Source organism: Chrysochloris asiatica, unplaced genomic scaffold (assembly GCF_000296735.1).
Source record: "Chrysochloris asiatica unplaced genomic scaffold, ChrAsi1.0 scaffold00258, whole genome shotgun sequence".
In the NCBI taxonomy this organism is placed as follows: Eukaryota; Metazoa; Chordata; class Mammalia; order Afrosoricida; family Chrysochloridae; genus Chrysochloris; species Chrysochloris asiatica.
Window position 1 is genome coordinate 3,848,537 of NW_006408776.1, and position 5,699 is coordinate 3,854,235.

Genomic DNA, 5,699 nt, shown 5'->3' on the forward strand with positions numbered 1-5,699 from the left:
TCCTTAGAAGCCAGGATGGTAAGACTTCAACTCTCATACTTTAGACCTGTTGTCAGGAGGGACCAATTCCTGGAGAAGGACATCATGCTGGGTAAAGTGAAGGGTCAGTGAAAAAGAGGGAGACCTCAATGGGATGGAGCAGCTACAACAATGAAGAGTCACAACAGTCATGAGGATGGCAGAGAATCGTACAGCATATCATTCTGTGGTGCTCAGAGTCTCTGAGTTGTAACGGACTTGACAGCATCTAACAGTAACAGCATAGTTAGGTAACAGGAACCCTGGCCTTGCAGTGGTTAACCACTGAACTGCTCACCAATAGGTCAGCGGTTTGACCACTACTGCTCTGTGAGGAAGAAGATGTGACACTGCTTCTTAGAAATCCTCTGGGACCGTTCTCTTCTGTCATATAGGGAAACTATGAGCTGGAATCAATCTGACGACAAGTTTGTAACTGGGTTTTGTCCAGAGTACATTTTTGGCTGCATTCCTGATTGTTTCTCTGATTTTTTTACTGGCTCAAATTAGGTTTTCAATTGTAATTTGAAGTTAAAAAGAATCATGTTGCCAAGATTTCTTTCATTCATTGTTATTGAAAAGTTCTGAAAAGCATCACCATGAAGTAAGGTTCATGTAAGGACATCATGACTTTGTCTTTGAGATTTGTTTATGCCTTTGTGTTTGTACGTTTCTATCTGATCAAATTCTAAAAACAAACTTTCCTAGGGAAAGAGAAGGAAGACTGAGTCCAATATGAAAAGAATGTATATTTAAGCCAATTTTCTTTACAATCTATTTTTCCTTTTAACAGCAGCTTTACAATAAAATCAAAAGGCATAGAAACCTGGATTTAACAAACAGCAGACTGACAGAGCTCCATACCAAAGGTATAACCTCCCAAAACTGAGTGGGTAACAGAAATGCTGATCAACCTCAACCTCATGCCTGCTAAGATTTTCAGAAGTTAATAAGCTACCCTGGGGCATTCTGAACTTACATAAAATGTTGAGTGGGATTTTCCTATGATGATTGCCCTAATAGTTCAAAATTTCTAATTAGCAACTAATTACCATTGTGCCCTGTCTTCACACCCCCCTCTCACTTCTGCTGTAACTACATCTCCTAATGTGACTGAAGGAGTACCAAGTTCAGACAGTGCGTTTGATAATAATAGAGCACACAGACCAAAACTTTACAGGGGCTTGAAAAAATGGTGGGAAAATAGAATTAAAAGATAATGAAACCCGAGAGTTAATAGCAAAGTTAATTTAAAAAAAAAAATACAGTTAAACAGAGAAAAAAGAAAAGAAATTGCTATCTTTCTTTTTTGTCTGTTTTTTATTTTGTTTTGTTTTCCCCCATGTACTTGAAAGGAAATAATGTATATTTATTTTCTCATTAGAACCAAGCTTTGGGAACTTTTCCACAAAAGCAAAAAACAGACAAAGATTACAGCCAAGAAAAGCTTAAGGAACAGTTAGGGTCTGTATCACATGGGGACAGTATGAGGCAGGATCGGATCGGCAGAAATATTGTTTGTGGGTTTGGTTTGGATGTTGTTTTTCTCTATATTGTCTTCTTTATGCGTCCCAACAACCCTATGAGAAAGTAATAAAAATAAAAGATCATGTGATTTCCCCATGAACTTTTTCAAGATCTCCTTCCTCTTTGTTACTGCTTCTACAAAGATATAAAAGGCTATTTATCCTGAAAACTAGTGTGATCAGTGTAGAATCAAATAGTTGATTTGTTTGAATATTTCAGAGAAACCCATGAGCTTCTAAATAATGGCTCCCACTTTCCTGTAGACTACATGACACTTTACTTGTAAGACTTTTACTCTTTAGAATTCCTTCCTACTCAATTACCAGTTAACTCACTTGTATGGTATTAATTCCTTTATCCTCCTAACCAATTCTCACTCCTGTGCACAGATATCCCATATTCTAATATATATTACACTTGATTGGAACAGTCACCACTGAGTTAATTTTGACTCATAGTGACCCTCTGTGTGTCAGGGTGGTGCAAATGATTAAGGCACTTGGCTGGCTGCTAACCTAAAAGTTGGAAGTTTGAAATCACCCAGAGGTATCACATAAAGAAGACTTGATTATCTACTTCTGAAAAAAATCTGTCATTGCAAACCCTATGCAGCATCTGATACACATGGTGACACCATGTGTCAGAGTTGACACAGAAACAATAGGTATATGGTAATATTTAGTTGTGTTTCTTTGTCCTGTTTTCCTTCCTTATATAGCTTTCTACTATTGTGATGGAATTTTCAGACGCATTTAGCTGTTGATATTCAATTCTTTGGAGTCCTGGTGTGGCCTGTAGGATATGCACTCAACCACAAGGTCCACTGACCTGCTTATCAGTGGTGCTGTAGGGTAAGGCACTGTATTACAATGTCAATTTGAATCTCAAGGTCAGCAGGTCAAGGTCACCAGCTGCTCCTCAGGAAACCCTATACAGGATCGCTATGGGTCAGAACTGACTCAGCCAACGGCAATTAACAACAACAACAAATCTGCTAACCACAAGGTCCTTAGTTCAAATTCACCATTCTACTCCTCAGAAACCCTATACAGGGTGGCTATGAGTCAGAAGCAACTCGAAGGCACTTAAGAACACCAACATTCAATTCTTTGAATCTTCAAAAAAGTTTGTGGAAAAAGGGAATTAAAGAGAATGGAATTTTCCCATGACCTTTGAAGCCCCTTCGTATGTTCTTATAAACATATGGCCTTACTACATGTGTTGTTTCTAAGGGCTGTCGAGTCAGTTTCAACTCATGGAGACCCTGCATTTACTACTTGTGTAATCACAAATTTTTGGTTATTACTGTTGCAAACTTATATACGTGTAGTATCTACTATTGTTGTTGTTGTTGCTATTAAGTGCCATCAAAGGCATTCCAACTTACAGCCACCTTGTATCGGCTTTCTGAGACATGGCTGGTGGGTTTGAATTGCCAACCTGGTGATCTGTAGTCCAGTGTTGATCCTACAGTGTTATACTAGGAGTCCATACAGGAGAATATCCCAGTATAATTGTAGGCATTTGCATATACATATTTGCAAATGCTGCATATATGAGGGGGTTTCAGAAAATTCATGGAAAAATTGTTTTTAGTTTCTATGCAGCATGTTCCTCATCTGTAAAGTGATAATAATAGTATGTACCTCACAGGGATATTGTAAGGAACAAATGAGACAGCACACACGAAGCACTTGGCATAGGATCTGGTATCTGTTGTTGTTTAAGCGCTGTCGAGTCGGTACCAACCTGTAGCGACCCTGTATAGAGTTTCCGCAGAGAGGTTTGAACCGCCAACCTTGTGGTTCAAACTGACTTTTCAGTCCAGCGCATTAACTCACAGCACCACACCACGACTCATAGCCACCCTGTACAGGGTTTCTGAGGCTGTAAATCTTTACCGGAGCAGAAAGCCTCACCTTTCTCCCATGGAATAGCTGGTAGTTTCGAACTGCTGACTGTGAGATTAGCAGCCCAATTCGTAATCACTACACTACCAGAGTTCCTTCTGTATACAGTAGGTCTCAATTACCTCATCCAGCATAGTGGTTACGAATTGGGCTGCTAACTTCAAGGTCAGCAGTTTGAAACCACCAGCTGTTCTGCGGGAGAAAGGAGAGGCTTTCTGCTCCCATACAGATTTGTTGTTGTTGTTGTTAAGTGCCATGGAGTCGATTCCGACTCATAGCGACCCTGCACAGAGTTTCCAAGGCTGTAAATCTTTACGGGAGCAGAAAGCCTCATCTTTCTCCCGCGGAACAGTTGGTAGTTTCAAACTGCTGACCCTGACGTTCACAGCCCGATTTGTAACCACGACGCTACCAGAGCTCCTCCCCGTATAGATTTACAGCCTCGGAAACTCTGTACAGGGTCGTTATGAGTCGGCCACGTTACATAACAAAAACAACAACAAAGAGAGAGAGAAAAAGAGGAAGTATGTGTTCAACCTAGATTTATTTACAGTGTTAAAAAGGAAAACAAATTATCTAAGTATCTTAAATTCAGGGAAGAAACACCATGCTGTCATTCAAAGGCATATTGTAGATAAAGAGTCAATGACATGTAAAAATTATCATAATATGTTGACAGATGGGGGGAAAAGTTGATTATAAAGAATATGTGCAATAGCTCAGTTTTAGGGAAAAAAATGTATTTTTCCACAATCAATATGCACTAATTTCTCATTTTTAAAAATTCGACATATTACTTACAGACAACATATAACGGCGTTCTGGCGTAGGAAAATCATTAGACTGCTAACTTCAAGGTCGGCAATTCAAACCCACCAACAGCTCCTTGGAAACTCTGTACAGGGTCGTTATGAGTTGGAACCGACTCAACAGAACTTAACAACCACAGAACAACATACAGGTTTGGGGAAGGAAGCCTTATGACATCCTGGTTTACTTCCGGGGACTGTCTCTCCGCCTCTGTGAGGAGCCCAAGCAGGAATGTTGATCTAAGTTCTTACATTTCACTTACGGAAACCTTCTGTAACTTATGGGAAACCAAGAGCGCAACACAAGAACAGAGGGTCACTGTGTTTTCCAGGATGGGCTGTGGAGGGTTACGCTGGGTCATGTCCCCAGTTTACATCTTCTGGCTCTTTGGGACTTCCTTGGATCCTGCCCTTTTCAAAGATTGGTCTCCCTGCCTACTACTGAGTCTAAGAAATCCTTTTCTGCTCAAGTTCTTAATTGCTGTGGAATTGATTCCAATTCATAGAAATCCTTTGTACATCTGAATAGACTTGAGCTCCAATATGGTTTTTAAGGAAATATTTTATTTTTCTTGTTGACATTACACACACCAAAACATACACCAGTTTGACAGGTCCTGCACGTACACTTTGGTAACATTGATTAGTTGTTTCAAATTGTGCAGCTGTTCTCACCCCTCACTGTTCTCTATTTCCAATCAAATGGTTGGAGTTGTTGTTGACAATGTAATCCGTATAAAAGAATGCTGCGCTCAAGGCAGACATTCTTTATTAGTTAAGCTAAACCATTCTTTGGTTTAAAGATGTCTGGTAGTGTAGTGGTTACAAATCGGGCTGCAAACTGCAAGGTCAGCAGTTTGAAACTACCAGCTGTTCGATGGGAGAAAGATGAGGCTTTCTGCTCCCATAAAGATTTACAGCCTTGGAAACCCTGTACAGGGTCGCTATGAGTCGGAACCGACTCCATGGCACAGAACCACCGTTCTTTGGTTTGAAGAAGACATCAGGGGATTTAACATTTAAAGATTACCTCAGAGCAATAATTTCAGGGGGCTTCATAGGATTTTCAATGGCTAGTTTTTCAGCAGTAGTTTGCCTGGTCTTTCTTCCAAGGCACTTCTAGGGGAACTCAAATATATTGTTAGCAGCCAACCATGTTAACTGTCCATTTCCCCCCGGGGATTCCCTGCTTAAGTTAGATGGGATCTATCTCTTTCTTTAAAAAAATAAAAATATATATTGCATTTTAGGTAAAAGTTTATGCAGTAATTTACTTAAGTCCTCTTTTAACAATTTTTATACAGATTATTGTGTGCCATGGGTTGCAATTTTTACAATGTGTCAGCACTGTTATTATTAACATTCTGTTTGCTCTGTTTCCATTGATCTAGCTTCCCATCCCCTCCTTGCCTTCTCACTTTTGCTTTTGGGTAAA